At 53.2% G+C, this 22,626-nt stretch overlaps 1 protein-coding gene and 1 non-coding gene across 14 annotated transcripts in view; both read left to right on the top strand.

Annotated features, from left to right (window-relative positions):
- Nucleotides 1-16,652: 16,652 nt before the first annotated feature.
- Nucleotides 16,653-16,734, top strand: Trnal-aag (transfer RNA leucine (anticodon AAG)). The gene has a single exon. It is a non-coding gene; the product is annotated as a tRNA-Leu (tRNA).
- A 648-nt stretch (nt 16,735-17,382) lies between these two features.
- Nucleotides 17,383-22,626, top strand: part of LOC144149839 (MAP/microtubule affinity-regulating kinase 3-like) — a 133,506-nt gene continuing 128,262 nt past the window's right edge. For 5 of the 13 annotated variants that reach the window (XM_077681535.1, XM_077681524.1, XM_077681527.1 and 2 more), the window contains exon 1: nt 17,385-17,814. The gene's annotated coding sequence lies outside the window, so the exon portion shown is untranslated. Of the gene's footprint in view, nt 17,815-22,626 lie in introns of all 13 variants that reach the window. The other 8 variants (XM_077681523.1, XM_077681530.1, XM_077681519.1 and 5 more) reach the window with 4 other exon arrangements.

Below are 22,626 nucleotides of genomic sequence, written 5' to 3'. Positions count from 1 at the left end.
TCTGCAAATAAACCTGGTCCGCGCTCCGCCCAGTTGCTTCTTCGGTACTGCGCCGTCCGATGACTGCAAATGGATGCCAACGATTCCGTCAGCGAACTGGCTGGCACACCTTAAACCAGTGCCAGCCAGCACACCGTCAGAACCGTGAGCACCTCCGAAGACGGCTGCACAGAAGAGAGCTCGCGATGCTGAACGTAAACGGCAGCGTCGAGCAGCGGATTCCTCGCTTCGAGAACCGAGAAGCTGCTTTGAAACGCCAGCGGCGAGTAGCTGATCCAGATGGCGTTCGGCAACCTGACAACGCTTCGAAACACCAGCGTCGCACAGCGGATTCCTCGCTTCAAGAAGGAGAAGCCGCAAAACGTCCCCCACTACTTGATAAATAAAGAAGACATTTAATACGCTACTACATGTGTCTTTACTCTAACAACCAATTAACACGCTACCACTCCACGGCTTTGCATCCCATCAGTGTTCCCAAGTGGGAAGATAGTGTAATTTCTACAGCCGGACAGTGCATCCATGGCCTGGAATGTTTTGCATTGCAAACGGTTTGCAGAAGCCCACATTCAGAAATGTCCTCAACGAAGAGTGTTCAAATGACTGCGATGAGTGAACCCGCCGACGACATGGTAGGATTGTGTTTTGGGATTTCCCTCTTTTACTGTGAAGCAGCATACCTCCAGCCAGCCGAGGAAATTTTCGTGTCTGCCTCAGCAGGAAACTCCCAGGCTACTGCTGGCTACACCAAGGCTATACACACTACTGGCACTGCCAGGGATCCAAGCTGGGCCCGAAGAGAAGCGAAGCGAGAGCCCACTGTCTTGACGTAGCTGCGCCCACAAGTGGAGACGGGAAGACAGACGCTGGTTTTGTACTCTGCGTCTGGGGAGAAGGCTTTTTGGAGGCGTAGTCGCGTGTGCCGCTCTCCTCCTCACCCTTCGAAAGACGCTCCTTTCCATTTTCTTTCTGCCAACGCACCCATGCTGCTGCATTCGGGACGCCGCCCCGACGAATCCCAGGTAACAGCTGGCAGAGTCTCTCTGTATAGCCACGTGTGTGAATTCAAGTGGCCCCGTATGGGTAATCGTTGTGGGTGTCGTTTACAGCTTCGCTTTCCGACCGCCTTCACAGTGTGGAATGATTGATTGATTGATTAAAACGTTTATTGAAATACAGGGGATGGGGAAGGAGGGAGAAAAGAGAGCTGTGGGTGGCCATCCTAGTCCGGTAGGCCGCGTGCCTTCGCAGCCGTCTTGGCCCGAGAGATCAGGAACGTCTTCAAGCCGTCTGCTGCGCAGCAAGCTCTCCCACTGCTCGAGGGAGGGGGGAAAGGGGTGCGGGGAGTTGGCGGGACAGAGCAGTACGAGGTGGGGCGTTGTGTTAGGGGTATCGGGGCGGTGAGGGCAGTCGTAGGGGTAGCTAGTTGGTGAGATTCTATGGAGTTGAGGGTGATGGTAGTAGGTGTGGGTTTGCAGTCGGCGCCAGATGCGAGCGTCCGCCGTGGAAAGGGAGGGGTAAAGTAAGGCGGGAGGCTCTGTAGTGGTGGAGGATGTCCGTGTATGTTTGAGGGAGGGGATGCAAGACCGGAGGGTTGCAAAGCGGTGCGTCGTCTTCCCCTTCTGGAGTGCCGAAACTTGCTGCGGAGTCTCGGCGTTGTTCGGAGTGGCCTTCTTGCCTCGCTGAGTGGCGACCACCCAACCGGCGATGTTCTCCGGGGTCTCGTCGATCGATGTTCCGGGGACGGCAACCACCATGCGTCCGGAGCTGCGGTCCGAAATGGGCTGCTGGTCCCGGGCCGGGCTCGTATCCATTGCTGAGTGACCCGACGCCGACATTTCGCACGAAGCGGGGCCGGCGCGGTCCGATGCGGCCGAAGCCGTCGCTAAGCCTAGCTGGCCGGTTAGGCCTAGCTGGCTCGCCACGTTGTCCGGCGCAAAACAGGCGTAAAATCCGCAAAAATGGGCGGACTCGCCAAGATTTGGGCTCTACGTGCTCCGGTTGTCATGCCGAAACCGATCGTACCGTTTTGGACGGGCTGGGGTCGAATGGTCCTCCCAAAATTGGCCTCATCGACGGAGCCGATGCGAAGCACGTCCGCTCGCTCCGAACGCAGCACCCCAGCCCGGTAAGAAGGCAGCCCAGCCAACCCGGGCCCAGATTATCAAGAAAGTCAACGCGAACTTCGCGAAGACGGCACGCATGCCTCACGTGCCACGTGGCGAATGCAAGGTGATAGTCAGGCCCCGGGGGGGACTGAAGGTGGGCAAGATTATGATGCCGGAGCTCGTGCAGGCGATGGCGGGTGCGGCGAGAATAAGTCTCGAAGACATACAGAGGGACACGATCTGTCCAAACGTTGCTCAAAACATTATCGTGATCAGCACGCCGGACGGCGAGAGAGTCAGCCGCTACGCGGCCATCCATGCACTCATGATTGGAAATCAAGCATACGAAGTGTGCGCTTACGCGGCGGCACCCGAAAATACGGTGAAGGGCGTAATCGGAGGCATCCCGCTCAGCGAAACGCCCGAAATGATCCGAGCGAAAGTTGTAAATATCTACAACGGTACGGCGCTCGAAGCGCACCGGATCGGAAACTCGCACGCAGTGATCGTGCTCTTTAAGGGGGACAAAGTCCCGTCCTACGTTAAATACTGCGGCGCGCTAATAAGGTGTCGGCTATAGGCTCCGGACAGCGCCCAGAGGGCGACACGGACACGGAGCCCGCGACACCCAGCGCCCCCTTCGGCAGTATGCGCAACACTGGGTCGGTCCCCGCAAGCCGGTACCGCCGGTACGCTGCTGGCTCGGGGGCGCTCTTCTTTTTACAGCGTGGATTAAGCATATTAGTCGCCCCTTTTGAGCTTAAAACGAAGTAAGAGATAGTAAAGTAATCCTGCCACATAGTGCATGTGAATGGAGAAGGATTTATTCAGTTGAACTCGCGTATGAGAAGGCATATAAAGGCCGCATAGGCGTGATGCCCAGAATAGAAACGCTTGTACAGCCTGACTGCGGGGCGAACCTTTCTCAAGATCAGCATGTTTCGCTTCAAAAGAAAACGTAATTTATATTGTTCACTCCACAAAAGAGGAGGCTTTGTCAGCAAATATATCAGACGTTGCGCGATGTTTCCGCGCGGGGTATTCCATCCATGTGAGTGCACTTGCATGCGACTCTGGACCACACGGGAGTTACATATAGGTCTTTGATCCGAATGTGATGCTCCATACATGTAACAGTATGAAATTCACGTTTGTTGGGGTATAGCGAAAGTGCGGACGTTAATAAGAGCCCGCTTCGCCGAGAAACTTTTGGGCTTCCAGTTGTAGCCCAGTACGTTAGTTGCATATATGTAAACACGCCCCCCAAAAAGAAACTCATCACAAAAAGGCTATCACAAGAAATTCCTTTGGGCAGGGATGGGATGGGGGAGGGGTAAGCAGAACATCTAATAGGCGTGTCGGAATAACTTACGGAATATTCATATTCGGGTATTTTTTTTCTCTCCACGCCAACGGGTTCGGCAGGAGACCTCCCTTAGGAAGGAATAGTAGCGCTTTTATTACCGTCAACACTTTCGCAACAAAAGTCACAAGAGAAAACATTTAGTTCCCTGAGTACACCCCTCACTGGTCCGGAGTGACCGCAATCACAACGGATGGGGTAAATAAAGTTTGTCCTCCTCCTCCTCCTCCCCGAACGCGAAAATTTTTTTTCCTGTGCACTTATTGTTCCAACTTTGACTGCGGCACGTCTTAGCTCTATTTTTCTTTGCTTTTCAGTGGCTTAGACAACAATTTCATTGTTTCTTTTGCAAGAAGAGGCGGTGATTTTATGCTATCCAAATGCTCGCGAAATATTTGGGTACATTAACGCCAATAAGTGTCCGCGCCCCATATGTGGTTATATGTATTTAATTCGGTGGTATAAGCACGTGGAATATTAGATGAATCAGAGTAGAACCGCTGGGTGATATTCTGCTATACCTGTGTTCGGGGGCCCTCTTTGTTACCAAATTTAATGCGCACTTGTGTGTATTTACCGCCTGCTAGCCACCCTACTAGCAAGCTGCTCGTACACCAAGGCAGCATGTAATCCGCTCGCTTAATGTGAGCCTTTCAAGATTCAGTAACCATGCTCGGTATCTGCGAAAAAAAAAACAGAGAAGAAGAATCCGCGGGAGAATGCAAAGCCTTGAACAATTGCTTCCCAGTTGTGCTAGCCTACGGCTCGGCAGCGAGGCGACAGCATTTTATCAGTGCCCCGTTTTATTTGGAGGCTTCCCCCGACTGTATAACGTTTTGCATGACTTTGTTGCTCTATGTAGTACATATACGCGCAAATAACGTTATAACAAACGTCTTTTGCTAAGTTGCGTTCACTGGCGCTGAAGGCGGTCGGCGCGGCGGGACCGACCCAGAGTTGCGCGTGTCTGTCGCGGCTGGCGCTGCGCTCGCGCGGCAAACTTCGCTGTCCGGAGCCTATACCGCCAACACAAAGAAGTGTGCAGAACGTGCGGGCAGGTGGGCCACCGGAGAGACGTGTGCCCCCGACCGAATGTGGTGGTTTGCTTCGCCTGCGGGAAGGCAAACCCCGCTGCAAACTGTGCGGAGGCTCGCATCCCACCGGCACGGGAAACTGTGCGAACAAGTTCAAGACGCCATTCTTGCTGCGGAAGCGCGAACACGAGCGCAAGATGGCGGCGGAAAAGGCGGGAAAGTCTGGCCAGAGCAAGGTCAGATTTTCTAGAAAAGACGAATTCCCCGAACTCTCCCCGAGCAAACAAGGGGGGCGGCGCAAGAGCCGCAGCGAGAGCCGAGGGCGGTCCCCAAGCCGCGGACGCTCGGAGAGTCGCGATAGGCGGCGCAGTCCCTCACGTGACGGCCGGAAGTTGTGGACAGATATCGCCAGAGGCGGAGCCAAGGGCGGAAAAGGCGCGAAAGAGCGCCAACGCTCGCGCACGCCGGCGAGAAAGCCGCAGAACGACCCGCTTGCATCCAAGATGATGCAGCTCGAGAGCACGATTAGGCTGTTGCAGGAGACGGTGAAGCAACAACAGGAGACTATGAAACAGCAGAATGAGCTGATTGCAAGATTCACATCGCAACAGCACGGAAACCAGTCAGGCACGCCATGGAGTGGGGGAACGGCGCAGCAGACGGCATCGTTCACCCCGCTGGGGATGCCGGTCATGCCACCGCCATCACCGCCGCCGCAATCGTTGGAGCAAGGCAAGACCCCCTGCCAGAAGGCCCGCCGTAGCTCGGTGATCGAGTCGGACGAGGACGAAGACCTGAACATGAACACCGGGGACGACGAGACCGAATCCATCTCATCGATCTCGACACTTCACTCTAGGAACACGGATACCCAAGGCGGCCTTAACTGTGGGGCCCGGTTCAAACAAATCAACGAGCGCCTAAACAGGCAAGACAAGCGCATAAATGAGATCTCACAGAAGGTCGACAACGTGGCGTCAGCCATGAAGAATTTTAAAAACGACGTCAAGGCAGACTTTGCCAAGTTCGAAGCCCGAGAGGAGGCCCGCATCAACACGGGCTTCGAGGAAATGAAACATTTCATGGTCCAACTACTGAAGGAGGAGCTGGGGAAACTTGGCCACGGCAACCGCACGTCGCCTGGAGCCTCGCCCAGCCATGGATAAGGCCGCCAACAACGCCAAGCTCAGAGTGTGGCACTGGAACGCCAACGGCCTCCGGTGCCGCAAGGCCCTACTACAACAACAAGTACAATCCATGGCCGCGCCTTCTGACGTGATCATGATTCAAGAGACACATATGGAAGAGACTCCGAAACTCCCGGGCTACCACGTTCACGCATCACCCCCCAGCGCGCGCACCAGCAACACGGGTGCGGCGCAGGGAGTCTGCACCTTTGTACACAAGGGCATCACCCTCATCAAGCTCGACCGCTTCCTCGATGGCGACACGGCCCTGGAGTTGTGCGCGACCGAAGTTGTGGTCGGAAAGAAGACGCAAGAGTCCGTTTGTCTGGTGAACGCCTACAGCAACCCGCAGCACCGCAGCCAGCGGTTCCGGGCGCTGTTCCAGAAAGCCAGGCGAAAAGCCGTCGACATGCCGATCATCGTGGCGGGTGACTTCAACTCGTCCCACAGGGAACTGGGCTACCCCCGCACGACTGCCAAAGGACGGAGCCTGCTGGACGAGGCTGAAGAGGCCGAGTTCGAGCTGCTCTCGGACCCGCAGCAGCCGTCACGAATTGGCACTTCAGCCACCCTCCCTCCACCCCCCCTACCCCACTCCACGAGCGATGGGAGACCTTGCGGTCCAGCCCCGCCCTGCCGACCCAGCTCGCGCTGACGGCCAGGGGCCAAAAGCTGCTGGCCCAATACGGTTCCCGCGACCTGGGAACCGCTCCGTCTGGCGTCTGAAAACGCCTCCAGCTCAAATAAAGTTATTACTACTACTCAGCAAGCAGGGACACCACCCCCGACCTCGCCTTCGTGCACCTCCCGGACGACAGACCGGTGAGCAGGCGCAACACGGGGCTCAACTTGGGAAGTGACCATTACATCATACAAGTGGAATTGCCGCTGCGGGTCCGGAGCAAGCAGGCCCCGACTCGCAAGCACAAGCTGACGGATTGGAACGCCTTCCGCCGGCAGGAGATTGCGCCCACCATTGAGGACCTCGAAAAGTGGACGCGCAGCCTGGTAGACGCGGCGGCGCGTGTGAGCACGGAAGTGGAGACGGACGAATCGATCCCCAGTATGGACCCTCGACTGGCCCACCTGATCGAGGCACGACAATCACTGCAACGCCGATGGAAGCGCATGCGGCACAGCAGAACACTGCGCAAGCGCATCGCCCACCTCGGCCGCGAAATCGAAAAATACAGCAGGCAGCTCTGCGCGCAGCAGTGGCATGCCATCTGTAACGAAGCCGACGGGCAGCTGCACGCCAGCCGTACGTGGAAGCTGCTCCGCCACTTACGTGACGAGACGCAGAGCAAATCGTTCCAGCAACACCGATTGGCGCAGATCCTGCACGCGGCAATCAAAGAACACGGCGAGGACGAGGTGGGCAAACGCCTCAACGATCAATATCTCCCGGCCACCGCACAAGTCCGACACCCGGACTACGAAGGCCCAGACAACCCCGCGCTCGACGCGGATATAGAAGAATGGGAGGTCCGCCGAGCGGTGCAAGAGCTGAACTGCAAGTCGGCAGCCGGCCCGGACCTGATCCACAATAAGGCCCTGCATAACCTTGGCGACGTGGCCATTACGGCCCTTACGAATTTCTACAACGACTGTTGGCGCTCCGGCACGCTGCCCAAGCAGTGACGGACCGCCCGAACGATATTGATCCCTAAACCCAACAAGCCGCCCAGCATTGAGAATCTCCGCCCTATCTCCCTGACGTCGTGCGCGGGCAAGGTGCTGGAGCACGTGCTAAACAACCGTTGGCAGAGTTTCATGGAAGAGCACGACGCGTACCCTGCGGCGATGCTGGGCTTTCGGGCCCGGCTGAGCACGCAGGACGCAATGCTACTGATCCAGCACGACCTGCTCGAGTCCTCCAGCAAGACCGACTGCAGGGCGATCCTAGGCCTCGACCTCAAGAGTGCCTTTGATAACGTGCTGCACTCCGCAATCCTGGCACAGGTCGAGAGGCTCGGGCTGGGACGGCGAACGTACGATTACATCCGGGCCTTTCTCTCGAATCGGACGGCGTGCCTCCACGTCGGTCACCTGCAGCTGGAGGAGCGAAGGTTGGGCAGCGTCGCCACACCGCAAGGGGCCGTCATCTCCCCCTTTCTTTTCAATATAGTCATGATACCAGTGGCCGAGCGCCTTGCCCGATTGCCGCAGGTCCAGCACACAATATAAGCAGATGACATCACATTGTGGATGACGGGAGGCACGACCGGCCACATAGAGGAGTCACTGCAAGAGGCAATCTGGCAGATAGAAGACTGCCTGCGGGGGACAGGCCTCCGATGCTCTCCGCAGAAGTCGGAGCTACTGGTATTGCCACCTCCTGGCCACTGGCGCAAGTCGGCGGAGAAGGAGGCGGCTATCATCACGCTGCGGACCGAAGACGGCACCACCATCTCGCACGTCCGAGAAATCAGAGTACTTGGCATGCACGTCGACGCGGGAAACGGCAACCACACCGCTCTGAGCCGGCTGCTAACGAAGGTGGGAGTGGCGACCCGCCTGGTCAAGCAGATCTCCACCAAACGACACGGGATGCGACAGACGAATCTCCTGCGACTGCTGCAGTCGTTCGTGACGAGCCACGTCTCGTACGTCGGCGCGTTCCACGGATGGCTGCGGCACGAGCGGGAGAAAATCAACGCTGCAATAAGGAAGGCCCACAAGATGGCGCTGGGCCTCCTCGCCAGTACGAGCAACGACGCCCTGGCTCGACTAGGAGTCCATAATACCCTGGAGGAGGTGAGCGAGGCCCAGCGCACGACGCAGCTGACTCGCCTCGCAACAACCAAAGCCGGAAGAGCGATCCTACAGAGGGTCGGCCTGCGCCCGCCAAGGGCCGAATCCTATTGGGAGGAAGCCCCGAAGCGGGAGGAGGTGAGCAAGCAAGTAGCAAGGCGCCTGGTGGTCCTGCCGCTCCCGCGCAACGTGCACCCGGACCGCAACAAGGAGCGAAGGGTTGCCAGGGTGAGAGCGCTGGCAGAAACATACGCCGACGACGCAACGGCGGTGTACGTGGACGCAGCCAAACACCAACGCAAGCCGAAGACGTACGTGGCAGCGGTTGTCCGGGCCACGGACGGGAAAGTACTCAACACCTGCAGCGTCCGAGCGACGTCTGCGGAGCAAGCGGAGGAAGCCGCCATCGCCCTGGCGCTGAGCGGCACACCGGAGGCGACCACGATCCTGAGCGACTCCCGCACGGCCATCGCCAACTTTGGCCGCGGGAGCGTCGGGACGCCGGCGGCGAGCTTGCTGCCGAGGACCAAGTCAACCACGACCCATCTACGATGGTTCCCGGCCCCACGACCAACTTTACTTTGGTCGTGCCCGGCCCACGTCGGAGTCATCCCAGGGGGAGCGGCCAACCGCAACGAGGAGGCGGACGTCGTCGCGCGTGAGCTCGCGTACCGTGCGGCGCCCCCCCGCCCCTCGGAAGCGGATGAGGCTGACTTCCTGGACCCGGACCCGCTACTGGACTACGGAGAAATCCTCGCTTGGTACCGAGAGGGCCGCCGAGCGTTGCCTGGGCCTCACCCGAGACTAGGGCGACGTGAGGGGGTCCTCTTACGACAGCTACAGACTGGAACAGTACTCACGCCGGCCCTAGCCCGGCACGTGTGTCCCGGACTGTTTGAAAGTGCTACGTGCAGTGTGTGTGCGCGAGAACTGGCAACCTTAGCCCACGTGCTGTGGGGGTGTGACGCGTGTGCGGGGGGAACCGTGCGGAACTCTCTGCCACCGGACATGGAACACTACATCAGTTCGCCTGACCATCAGGCGCAACTCCAAGCCATCCAGCGGCTCGACGCGGCCCTGGCCCGGCAAAAGCGAACGGAGGTAACTCCTAGTAGCTAGCGCCGGACCGGTCCACGCTGAGGTCTAGTGAGATAGGGGGTTGGTGAAGCCCTGCGCGGTCTGATCCACCCTTACATGCCGGATTGATATCAATAAAGTCATTTTCCTCCTCCTCCTCTTCCCCTTCTGGAAATGCCCGGTGGATAAGGTTGCGGGCGGTGGCATGTGCCACCGCATTCCCAGGAAGGGATGTATGGGCAGGAATCCATACGATGCGAGTCTGGGGGAGTTCAGGCCGTTGAGACAGTATGGTTGCTGCGAGAGTTGATACGCTTCCTGATGCAAAGCGTGGACAAGCCGCTTGCGAATCAGTGAGTACGGTTATGTAGCAGGAAGGGGCGTGTATTATTGCTAGAGCGATAGCTGCTTCTTCGGCTGTGGTGATGGAGGTGGTGAGGAGGCTAGCCGTAGCGCTTGGATGGCTGCAGCCGCGTCTGCGGGGTGAGTGCGATAGCGTGCGGCGTCAGCATGTGGCGTCAGTATAGCGGGCCTCTTGACCACTGGCGTGTTTTGTAGACATGCAGGAGGCGCGGGTCCGATGTTTTCGTCGGCCTGCGTTGTATATGCATGTGCCTGGGTGTCGGGAGAACGTGTATGGCGCTTCGATGAACAGCCGACAGGCGTTGTATAGTGTCCTCAGTTTGGGGGAGGGAGTATCTTGGCGCGCACTTGTCGCCCGGTTGCTGTGAGTCGTAAGCGTTGTAAATGGTGCGCGCCTCTATGAGTTCTGCAGCTGATAGTGTGTTGTGCAGGCCTAGTTGTAAAAGTCGCAAATTTTTATTACGACCGCCGCGCCGGCCAAAAATGGCGGCTCGTGTGCCAGGTCAACGCCGCCTCTACTAACACACGATGCGTTAACGTGCACGCGAACACCCCGCCCCCGCGGGTACTTTTTTTTTTTTTTCATTTTGTCTTCCGTGTGCATTTGGCGAATAATTTGCGACCGTAATCGTGTATACTATTTCACAAGAAAATGTTTTGAGAAAACTCCCATGAGAAATTCTCTGGTCGTGCGCTCTTGCGTGAAGCCTGTGTGTGGGCCATTTAGTAGTAATAATAATAATAATAATAACGTTTATTCACATTTCAAAATACAGAACATTATCCAGTCCGCATAAGCCGCATGGCTTGTGTGCGCCGCTGGGCAGTCACAGGAGGGCGCAAATTGGGACACAACGGGAGTAGAAAGCTCAAGGAGCCCAAAAATCGCAAGGAAAATATCTTGAGCAACTGCAGCATCATGCCCAGGAAAAGAAAAACGCCAAGGTACTTTTTACTCATACATACACAGGAGAGGCATTTAGCAGTCAGTCGCACTTCAAATTGTTACAATGGTTTTTTAGGTACATCCAAAACAGCGCAATGCATTCATTCAATGTCCGCAATAATTAAATGACATCAAAAATGTTTTTACCTGCTTCATATTGTTAACCACTGGCTCGGTTTTAATTCTGTTAAATAAATGTGGGACATAAAAGGCACGGGTTCTTTTACCATAATAAGTGTGCACACGTGGCAATACAAACTTTTCAACGTTTCTCAAAGGCAGCTTTAACATTCACAACTTTGAATTCATTTTGATAAAAGGGCTTGCACAAAGCATCAAACATAAATTGCTTTTGAACAGGTAAAACATGAAATTGTTTCATGACATCTTCCATTGGTTCACCATGGTGCTTTGTACTATAAGCGAGGTTGTATGCAATTTTATGGAGGATGGTGTTCAGAATATTGAGCTTATAGGATGATGCGAGACCATATATTGTAATTCCGTATTTGATGGACTCTCCTAAACTTTTACATACAACTTTTTTACTGAAGTGTTGCAAATAGAGCGCAGCGCATACAAGGAAGCGCACACTGCTCTAAGACGTTTGGCAACGTATTCAATGTGAAGGCTCCAATTAAGTACGTGTCGTCAAAATATAACCCAAGTATTTTACGTTATGTTGAAGTGTTGGGTAAGCTGATTGAAAAGACTTATAAGGGCTATGGAAGCAAATAAGATTTGTCTTCGATTTATTTATATAGATATGATTATCGGTCAGCCAGTCTAAAATGGTACAAATATCTCTCTGAAAGACACGGGCACCATCGATCATTGTAGGCTGTGCAAGGGAAAACTACGGCAGTATCATCGGCATACATATATAGACATGGGATTCTTAAGGGAAAGACTGGCTAGATCATTAACATAAATATTGAATAACAGCGGCCCGAGGATTGACCCTTGGGGTACCCCGGTTTTCATTAGTACCGGCTTACTATAACAATCACCTACCCGGACGCGTTGAAAACGTTTAGAAAAGTAATCTTTAAAAAAGGCAAGATATAAGTGTCGTGAGACTTGACTGCAATGCACGAAATTAAAGTGGCAAGCCAACTTCACAAAGACCAGACCACTGCTTTGCACCTCGACCGCTTCAAAGTTGGCTTTGCTGCTGTACCACGGCCCCTCGATTTTGAAGCACTGCTTCAAAATCGGGGGGCCGTGGCTGTACGCATGCACTGCAGGGAAGACATCCTCCCATGGGCCCTGGGGCTTTTCAAGGCGAAATGAAAGCATATTTCTGTTTATTGGAACGCGCTAGGTACGGACAATATTTGAGGTACACCGGATCGCACAGAAAATGAGAGCGAGCACTGGGAAGGGGAAACCGCAGCGCCTGAGGGTATGCCGCTGCCTGCTTTTGAGAGCTAAGGAAGACTTCGCAATGCTCACCGGGCAAACAGGAGACTCTTGGCAAGGGCGAGTGAGCGAGGGGAACGAGCTTTGGAGGGTGCTGGAGGGTAGTACGCGGGTAGTGCAGTTCAACGTTTCTAGATCCTAGTGTCCTAGTAACGTTGGTGCAGTTCCCATAGGAATTGACGCGAAAAATGTAAAAAAAAAAAAACAACAACAACAAAAAAAAAAACATACAGCTAATACCGAAAAATGAATGCCAGATTGTTTCTCGCGGCGTCCGCGGTGAGTCCAGAAGTGATAATCGAAGAGCCCCGGCCAATGCTGACCGTTTTGGCTCCCGCAAAATTTAACTTCGAGAAACCGTCGGCAATTTTTTCGTCATTTTCGCTTAATGAACAATGGGCCCCCTCCTCGCTCATGAGTACCACCGTCCGCGAACTGCTCCGGACACATAGCTCTCTTTCCTCCATGTATGACACCGGATAGAATGAGAAGGTGTGTAGAGATGCGTCGCTCAGGAGTGATCCGGTTCTTTTGAGCCGCTCTTTTTGAAGAACGAGTGAGCCGTGGCTCAGTAAAAGTGAGCGGCGGTTCTTTTGGAGAGAGGGAGACCCTTCTCGCCCCCTCAGTGATCAGTGTCGAACGGGGCGAGCCACAGCACTGCAAACAATGGAGAAAGAGCCAACGGAGCCTAAAAGCCGAGTCAACGCTCTCTCGCGCCAGCTATTGCCGGCGCGAGAAAGCAACTCCACTGCCGGGCCAGCTGGGGCTAATTTTCCAAATTTCTCCAGCGCCCCCTGTCGTGGGAGCAGACAATTTGAGCCAGGAGAACCGGATGCAGTTTTGACCCGTTCATCGGTTCTTCCGGTGAGCGGATCCGCTCAGTGAGCGGAATCCGCTCAGTTACTGAGCGAAAGAACCGAAGACCCGGGTCAAATGAGCCGTCTCTCTGCGCCATCTATTATCGGCGCGGGAAAGCAACTGTACTGCCAGGCCAGCTGGGGCTAATTTTTCAAATTCCTCCAGCGCGCCCCCTGTCGTGGGAGCAGACAATTCGAGCCAGGAGAACCGGATGCAGTTTTGACCCGTTCATCGGTTCTTCCGGTGAGCGGATCCGCTCAGTGAGCGGAATCCGCTCAGTTACTGAGCGAAAGAACCGAAGACCCGGGTCAAATGAGCCGTCTCTCTGCGCCATCTATTATCGGCGCGGGAAAGCAACTGTACTGCCGGGCCGGCTGGGGCTAATTTTTCAAACTCCTCCAGCGCGCCTCCTGTCGTGGGAGCAGACAATTCGAGCCAGGAGAACCGGAAGCAGTTTTGACCCGTTCATCGGTTCTTCCGGCTCTTTCAGTTTCCGCTCAGTTACTGAACCGAAGAACCGAAGAACGGCTCCCGCTCTTTTCGAGAGCCGCTCTTCGCGAAGCGGATCTTCTGAGGCGCCATTTGGGAACCGCGATGGCGGCGGCGGTGAATGACAGATCGGGAGGCCGCAATGGCAGCAGTGAACGAACTGCGTCTGTATTTTCAAAGTAATAGGAAAATAAACTCCTGTGACCATATAATTCACTAGAATCACTACAGTTACATTTGTGCGTGTAGCTGTTGTCCGCGTCAGGAACGAGCCGCATCTTCTTGACCGCTCAGTTCCGCGGCGATTATCGGCTCCCGGCGGTTCTTTGGCAGAGCGGCTCCCCTAAGAACCGACGTTCAGCGGCTGCTCGCTCGATTAGAGAATCGTGCTGAGCATGGCTCTGAAGGAGTCGTGTCGGCACGTTCCGGTAGAGTTATTAGAGGCGTATCGGCCGACCCAGCTGGGTCTTGTGTGCAACTTTCGCGTCATCTATTATCGCTGCCAGAAAGCGGACCCGTCGACCTCGCTTCGAATAAACTGAACAAAGTGTTGTTCACCACCACAATATTAAAATTAGTTTCTTGTATTATGTCCAGAATAATTTTTTCTGGCGTCACAGCTCACTAGTAGAGATCATATTTGTGAGGTTATAAAGTTGACAAAAAGTTGCATTTTCTTCTATAAATATCGACCGAGAGTGATTCTGAAATACCACTGACACATAAAAACCTTTGTAGTGATGGTGAGGCCAATTCTTTTCAGCACAAATACAGCGGATGTTGTTACAAAATAAATGACTAAATAACAATTGAGTAATAATTTAGATTATGGATGCTTAACACAGGTTACAAACCTAAATGAACCGCTGAACCGTTCAAATGAACCGGTTCACTTCAGTGAACTGAGCCGTTCTGAGCCGCTCACTGAAGTGAGCCGTTTTGCCCATCTCTAAAGGTGTGAAATGCGCGGAGGAGCGCCCTTGCCCGGCGGGGGCCCCATTTCGCGGGCCTGCCGCTAGGGGAGCATTGGGCGCCTCGGTGACAGGCGCGGTAAGACGAGGCGGCCGGCGGCCCAGTCGACGGGCTCGCGATTCATTTCGCACGTGATTATTGATAAACCGTGATCTTGGTTCTGGTGGACATTATTTGTGATACTTGTGAGCTACACGTGTGGAATGATGGCAGCCATGCCATCAACTGCGAAGAAAAAGACACAAAGGTGGTGTTTCGTACCGGGATGCGACGTGGGCTACACGAAGTGTGTTGAGAAAGTATCCCTTTTCCGCGCACCGGCTTGGCCAGAACAGTTCTCAAAGTGGGCTCGTGCCATTCCCAGGGCTGACAAGCATCTGCAGGAAAATTGTGTAGGCATTTGTATGAAAATTGTGTCTGTATAGGTATTTGTATTTTGTTACTAGGGGAAAAAATGCATTGCGCGAGTTATTGAAGTGCGATGCAGATCTCAGTAATGTTTTTTTTTTTTCTATTTAAAGCATTGGCTTGTACCTCCTGCAGGTTTATCATCCGGGATTTCACGCACTCTGTGAACGGCACGCGCAAGTTCCCATACCCCGCAGTGTTCCTCGACAGAAAGACGAGGCGCTACCTACGATATTTCCGAACCTTCCGAAATACATTTCGAAGACATTGCCTAAAGAAAGGAAAAGGCGGCCAGATTTTTCACATGACTCTCCTAGCACCAAGAAGAGCCGCAAGAGTACGTGACATATCTGAAGCATGCCAGTCAGCAGAAATGGAAACCCAAATTCATGAACGAGGGACGGCAGTTAATGCTCCCACCAGGCATTTTATCTACGATTCGAGGTGCAACATGCATGATCTGTCTCATATCGGCTGCCCAGAGCACGCAGTATCATTGACAAAATCAGTCACGGTTCACGCGATTTTTTGCAATACAAGAATTCATTTCTTACTAAAGGGCCTGAACCAAGAAGAAAATGCAAAGAAAGGCAAGAGGCTAAAGCCCTGTGTCCTGTAAAGTAGCTTTTTTGTAAATATCTTGAGAGTTAAAAGAGTGCAAGTAAATATATATTTGCTTCAGTTGTGTGAGTAAATATTTTGCAAACGTGTAAATATTTGTAAACTTTGCAAATAAAATGGTTACCGCGAACTTGTTTTACTTTCTTATTAGTGGTTGCAGCATATTGCTTGTAAAATACACGGATCGATAGGTAGAATTCGCGTTATGCGCCCTGTATGCTAAACCGAGGATTACACGTAGTTCACACCTCGAAGCCTCCCTACCGAGACCGGTACCCACTACTTTCTCTAACGGGACCCTGTAATATCGCGTGGAATACAGGTGCACCTTACCAAACCTCGAAATTTTTTCTGTTTAAAGTGAAGGCATCAACCTCCAGAAGCGTTATACTCCGCTTGGTTCGCAAAGATTGATGCAAAAATACGCAGTTCCTCCTCGTATAGTGCTGAGAAGCAAGCTCAGTATATTGGCCGGTGACCATAACTGTGAAAGAGCACTTAGGTTACACATTAAGCGGCTTTAAGCGCGTGGGAAAAGCTTGCGGGCTCCGAAACACGGCAGCGGCGCGGCCAGGATAGCCAGGATCGCATGCGCGCGCCGGCTCAGCAGACGCCGTTCTTACCGCGCCGATACCTACAGCGCCGCCACGCGGGAGGCACGCGCAAGTGAGCCAGCTTCGGGCGGCCGGTTTTCACACCTTTAACCGGATGCCCGGATGCGATGCGGCGGTCTATTTACTTCGCTTATTCTAAATCTATGTTCTAAACACTATAGTTCTAAATGCAGTAGTATTAACTCTATGCTAAATGCGCTTTCATTTCAAGAGTTCGCGGACTGCCGGCCCGCAGACTACCAGGATATGATCTAGGACTGCAGATCGTGGACTAAATGTACACGAAATCTATGATATTCTGCATGATTTCAAACTTTTGATAATTTCGGAGAAAATATGTGGGCAAATAAAGAATTGAAAAACTACTTCGTCCAATTCAAGACCAAAAAAACCTCTACAGCTTCATATAGTAAACTTTTTCCGTTTTGTAGCGTCTGGTAGCGTGGCCGAGCGGTCTAAGGCGCTGGTTTAAGGCACCAGTCTCTTCGGAGGCGTGGGTTCGAATCCCACCGCTGCCATTAAGTTTTTTTCTTTTTTTTTTGTGCGTGCTTGTGAAGAACTGAGTACGGCCCTGTTTTGCTTGAACCTGACAACAGCAATGAACGATGGCAGCACGAACACCGACTTCGAATATGCTGCGAAACCTTGCTCTGTGTCGTCATGCATTTTATTCCCGAATAACAGCCAGCTTACGGCTGGGGTTTACTGGGTTTACCCAGCCATAAGCAGAGAAATAAATTTAGATTGAGGAGGGGGGGGGGGGGTTGGGAGAGGGTGTAGTATAAATACCTGACGGCTCTTTTAGTCAACGCGCGGTGCAAAAAAAAAACTAAGACTAGCAGATAGATTCACAACCCGGGTTCACAACCGCAGCGGACTATCCGGTATTTGTTTTATATTTCCATGGCGTGAATAGTGCTTGAACTGCCCGATGTTCGGTGAGTAGCGGACTGAACATCGAAGCTACCCAGCTGCTTATGAGCGCATCCGACGGTCGGCTCCGCCGTCTTCAACCTTGGCTTGGCCGCTTGGCGTCTGCTAGAAAAGCCCACAAGCGCTACCTGTGAAGTGGCGCCACCTCGGTACGAGCGCATGACCTATTTATTACCGCGCCACCTGCAGCTGCTCATAAAAGGTAATCCTCAAAGCAACGCTGGCGACGCCAACCAGAAGCCGAACGAGAAGTTTTTGCCCTTTGCCGTCTTCTTCGCTCTCTTTCCCTCGCCGTTCTTTTCAGAAGCCAAAGTTGTTCGCTTGTTGTAGCCGTGCCGGCTGTGTTTGTGCGTGCGGCGCGGGTGAAGTTTGACTGAGCCCGTGCGCTGCTTCGTGCGTCTTCACGGATCTTGTCGTTGGATTACCCGTTTCGTTGCGCCGCGACTGCCTCGTTTCGCGATCACTGACACGGCTGCCGTGAATGCCCCAGCGTCGTTTAACCTGCGCTCCGCTCGGGCCCCGCAACGGCCCGCCGAGGATTCTTACAACTTGGTTCACCTGCCGCCTCGCCGAACACTGCGATCCCTCGCACGGGCGTGTGCACGCCCTGGCTGGAACGCTGCCCGACGCAAGGTGTCCCACTAAGGTTGGCCAAGCGTGATTCGGTGAGTGAGTTGAGTGCTCTTGTCAGTGCTCCGAGTGCGTGCGTCGGTTTCGGGGTGGCTTTTCGTCGAAGTTGAAAGAGTTGCTAATTTGATTGACTAGCCTTTGTAGAGAACGATATAGCGCTGGTTCTCAAGTCCCTGCCTTTAAACGGCTCTAATGAGGAAACGAACGCGCTCGCGTGGTGCACAGAAGTTCGTGCTGCTGGTTCTCTTCCTCGATTGACCATTGTGTGCGCCTCCCAGGACAGCTTGGCGGATCTACACGCACGAACACGCCCGTAACCACCGTATGAACCAGTCGACGCACGAAGTATAATAAAGCGACTCCTGTGCTTCCTCAATAAGCGTGCGATGCAAAACCCTACGCGTCGCCTGCGGAGTTGTACGACGGGCGCATCGAAAATAGCGCTGGCGTGGTGACCCCTGCCACTTCCTCGCGTGAGTACTACGTGCCACAACGAAGCAGAAGTCGCTGCAAAAATGAGAAGGGGAGGAAGCTGTCTCGGGTGGTCGTTGCGATCCAGGTGGCGGTGGGCGAAGCGCTTGAAATAGACGACGTGATTCCCGGTTCGACGCCGATACCGCCCGCCTTCGCCGCCGAGGAAACCGCAGGGGGAGCATGAATCTACCCGCAAGCGTGGGACGCCCAAAGGCCGCCGGTCGGCGGTTTACCAAGGTCGGCTGGCGGAGCCTCTAAACCACTCGTCTTCGCCGCTTGGTCATTGAGTTGCCACATGCGTGCACTGTCAGCCGCCGTTTGGAAGCTGCTTATCGGTGTGCAAATACACCTGTAATTGAGTGGTTTTGCATGCGACGCCCGTTAGCAACCGCGCTGCGCAAGCAGCTGACTTTTTTGGCTTGTCAGGATGTTTTGGTCGGGACAATGGCTCTTGAAGAAGTCATGGAAAACATAATACTAGCGGTTCTGGCTCGTTAGGCTTTGCTTTCTGTGTGTGCGATGTAACTTAACACGAACTTAGCATTACAGGTCTTTGTAAATGTGCGATGATAGACAGGAGAGCGTGTGAAAAATAAAAAAAAAGCAGCAAGTTCGTACTAGTGGGACTCAGAGAGAACCGGTGACGCGCCGCGCGCCGGGAGGGTTCGCCTGGAGAAAAACAACGAAAAAGAAAAAAAAGATCCGAGCGGGGGAGTAACCGAGAGGAAGTACTATTGAGGTTGGAGGTGCTCGATTTCCCGTCGCCGCAAATCATGCTTCGGCGTCGAGTTCGTAGCGTCCCCCCTCTTTCGACTGCCTCGCCCGGGCCATATTCGCACGAAGTCGGCAGCCACGCCCCTGCGTCGTTTTCCTCCTCTTGAGACCGTATCTGTCACGGCGAGTTTTCAAAGGCAGGAGGAGAGCGTGCTCGGCTGTTTTGCTGTTTCTGGTCTTTCTGGCTGAGCAGTCGTACAAAATTATATGGCTAATGACACATGCCGTAGTAAAACGCCAGGTTTCGCATCAAGTCCTTCAGGATTCTTCAAATTGCACCGAATTTGGGTGTTATGGCGTTTATTCCCGTTCATTATAACAGCTGCAGGGGTTACGAATCGAACACTTGGCAGCAGAAACTCCTGCGACCTTTCCAACTTTTAGCTGTCACTGCTTAAAGGGACGGACCACCGATTTTTGTCGCCTATATGTTCTCTAGCTCATATGACAGCCAGCGATTTATATAGCCTGGTAACCACAAGCAATTTATAAACTGGCGGAAATAATTTTAATTTGGCACCAAACTTTCTGAAATCGGAAGGGTGGCGGTTTGTAGTACTTGCCGCTACAATATTTGTCCCGGTCACGTGACCTGCAAACCTTGCAGCTACTGCAACTGCTGAAACGTTTATTCATTTATCGGAAACCTTTTAACACAAATATTTGTATATGTATTTTTAAACATTATTTTGAAAATTTTGACGACACGTTGCCCGCCGCAACTGGGTTGCTCTCAGCGTGGCTAACTCTCAGCGTGGCTAACAGCGTGGCCCAGAGTCAACGGCAAAATTCAGTAAACAGACCCAGTGAAGGAGCTTTCACGATTCTGCCTGAGTCAGAGGCGGTTATCCTGGCGAAATATTCGATTTCAGCTTCCAAATACGCCAACGGCAGCGTAAAAAAAAAAAAGAAAAAGGACGCACCCGGAGAGAATCGAACTGCCGACCTCCACAACGTGAAGCCAGATTCTACCTATCGTCCATCCCAACAGATGGCGCCTTCGCACAAAATAGACTAAGATAGACTAGTGAATTAAAAAAAAAAACACATAAAGGAATAAGAAAGTTTGAGGTTCATACTTTTTTAGCTGGGGACAAGTTTGTAAATATCGCTTTTCATCTCGCATACAGACAAAAGTATGTGGCCGCGCTACCGTATGTCATGGTTGGCAGCGTTATTTTTGGGAGGACACATACGGCTCGTAGATTTTAAAATTTCTATTTAAAAAAGTTCTAGGGCGTTATCAGCAAAACCGATGCCCTTTCATTTAAGATAGAGAACATATACTCGACAGAAATCGGTTGTCTGTCCCTTTAAGTTTTTTCTTATCACCCATTCCCTCGAACTCTTACCGCAGGTCCCTCTTTTTAACATTAGGAGTATCACCGTGTTGTGTGACGGCAATTTTACTTGTACAACGCGCATTAAAAAAATTACCCCACCTTCCCGCGAGGGGAACTCTGTGGAGATGCGACGCATCTTGGGGGTTCACTTGGTGTTTCCGTTGGGTTGATTCTCTAATTGCGTGAAACGTGTGAGGAACGCGTATGATGTATTCTTTATTTAACACGCGGCGTAACGTTAACGATGACGGCCTTGTGGTCGCTGAAGTGTACGGGCAGTGGATGGTGAAGTAACGGGACCACCGTGCAATTTGCAAGGAATATCAAGTCTGTGCACGTGCCCGAAATCGGAACGCCGGTGCTGGAACGACCGCGGCTATGACGCAACACAATCCACTTTAATCTAAGCCAAGCCAACCCAATCGAATCCAATCCAATGCCCCTCGCGAGAGAGTGTTCGCTATCGGAGAGGAGAGGGGGTGAGCGGCGGAGAGCGCAGCGATCGCGCGGCGACGAGAATGGGGGAGGGGTGTGGACGGACAACAACAACGCCGTATGGAGGGACAAGGCGAGTGAATGAGATGCAGTCGCATCTAAAAGGACATAATTAAGCATGTTGCTTTGTTGGGGCGAAACTATCAACCAACTAAGTTCCCTTCCGCGAATCAACCTAGCAGTATCGCAAGTCGCAGGTTTTAAATTGTTAATTGTCGTACTCGGCCGGTGAGGAATAGAGCCACAGAGTTAAAGTTGTAATTAAATTAAACAAACAAGTTCTAAAATAATCAAAGCCTCTTTCTTAAAAGCGAAAGATGGTTAAAACGCGAAGCTTTCTTCCACGCAACCTGAGTCTGAGTGAAAGTCCAAAATCCAAACTGCTTCAATCGTGTCGGACAGACGTCGGCTGTATGACGCGAGGCACGCAGGTTCAATTCTTTTCAAGTTGGCTTTCCTGCAGTGCGTTACGTAGCGACATCGGACGCCATCGGTGAAGCATAGAAATCTTCGCTTTAATAAGACCTTCAGTGAGTGGAGTAGTGACGACAATGCCGTCCAGCGGAGAGCGGGGGTCTTATGAGAAATTCCCCCTTGAAATCTGGGCGGTAAATTTGCAGGCGGAAGGTTCTAGGCACAGCGAACGCAAGTCCACTCCGTGTCCGTCTCCATTTCGATTGCAATGTTCTTTCCCAGAATTCTTTCCCAGAAACGTGCTCCCAAACAAAAATCCGCACTACACATCTCCCCCATCTGCTGCCCCGTACACTTTCCCCGCCTTCATCTTTTTAATCCCTGTCTTTCGCTAACCAAGGCCGGTCCAATTAGTGCGGCGTAGTTGTACGGCGGGAATCGAGACGCGCATAACGAGGCGCTCGCGGAGGCCTACGGGAGACTCCAGTGCTTTTGTTTTGCTCTGTTTTTTGCCGCTTTCTAGGTGGAACTTCGCTGCCGTCGTTTGTTAGTCACTATTAGCTGTCTGGCACAACTTGCTCGTTAGCACCCCGTACGACTTCGACCCCCCCCCCTCTCTCTCTCTCTCTCTCTCTCTCTCTCTCTCTCTCTCTCTCTCTCTCTCTCTCTCTCTCTCTCTCTCTCTCTCTCTCTCTCTCTCTCTCTCTCTCTCTCGCGCGCGCGCGCGCGCGCGACGGAATTCGCTTTTTACTGGTGAACGTAAGTGGCTCCCACCAACGCCACTCTCTCTCTCTCTCTCTCTCTCTCGCGCGCGCGCGCGCGCGCGACGGAATTCGCTTTTTACTGGTGAGCGTAAGTGGCTCCCACCAACGCCACTTAGAGCTCCCACCCCCGTACGTGAAATCGGAGAGACGGAAGCTGCTCTCGACCACTGCGCGTGAGGACAACTTGCGGCCGGCCACAGCACGTGCAGCGAACACTGGCACGAAAGCGAGACACAAGAACGCTGACGCTGTCGACTTACCGTGTTTTCCTGTTTATAACCCGCTTGGGCAAAAGTTGATGGACAGTGCAGGGAAGGGCGGGTATGCGACGTCCCGACGTCAGGGCTGGCGTCACTAACGTCTCTATCGTCGTCAACCGGTACCCGCAGCTTGACGCATTTACGCATGGGTCGGTCTACAAACTTAGCGAATGTGTGGATCACGTGCACGACTCATTCGATCCTTGGCAGGACTGATGAGGTTTCTCCCCTCGTCCTTCGGTGTAGCGAAATTCACGGTTGAACGAAAGAATTTGCCGCGCACGCCGTGCTTTCAACTGTACTGCGCCGTTGCCGCCGTTCCG

The sequence above is a fragment of the Haemaphysalis longicornis genome, unplaced genomic scaffold, assembly GCF_048455015.1.
Source record: "Haemaphysalis longicornis isolate Haplotype H1 unplaced genomic scaffold, Haemaphysalis longicornis Haplotype H1 scaffold_8, whole genome shotgun sequence".
In the NCBI taxonomy this organism is placed as follows: Eukaryota; Metazoa; Arthropoda; class Arachnida; order Ixodida; family Ixodidae; genus Haemaphysalis; species Haemaphysalis longicornis.
This window is presented reverse-complemented; position numbering and strand designations above follow the sequence as displayed.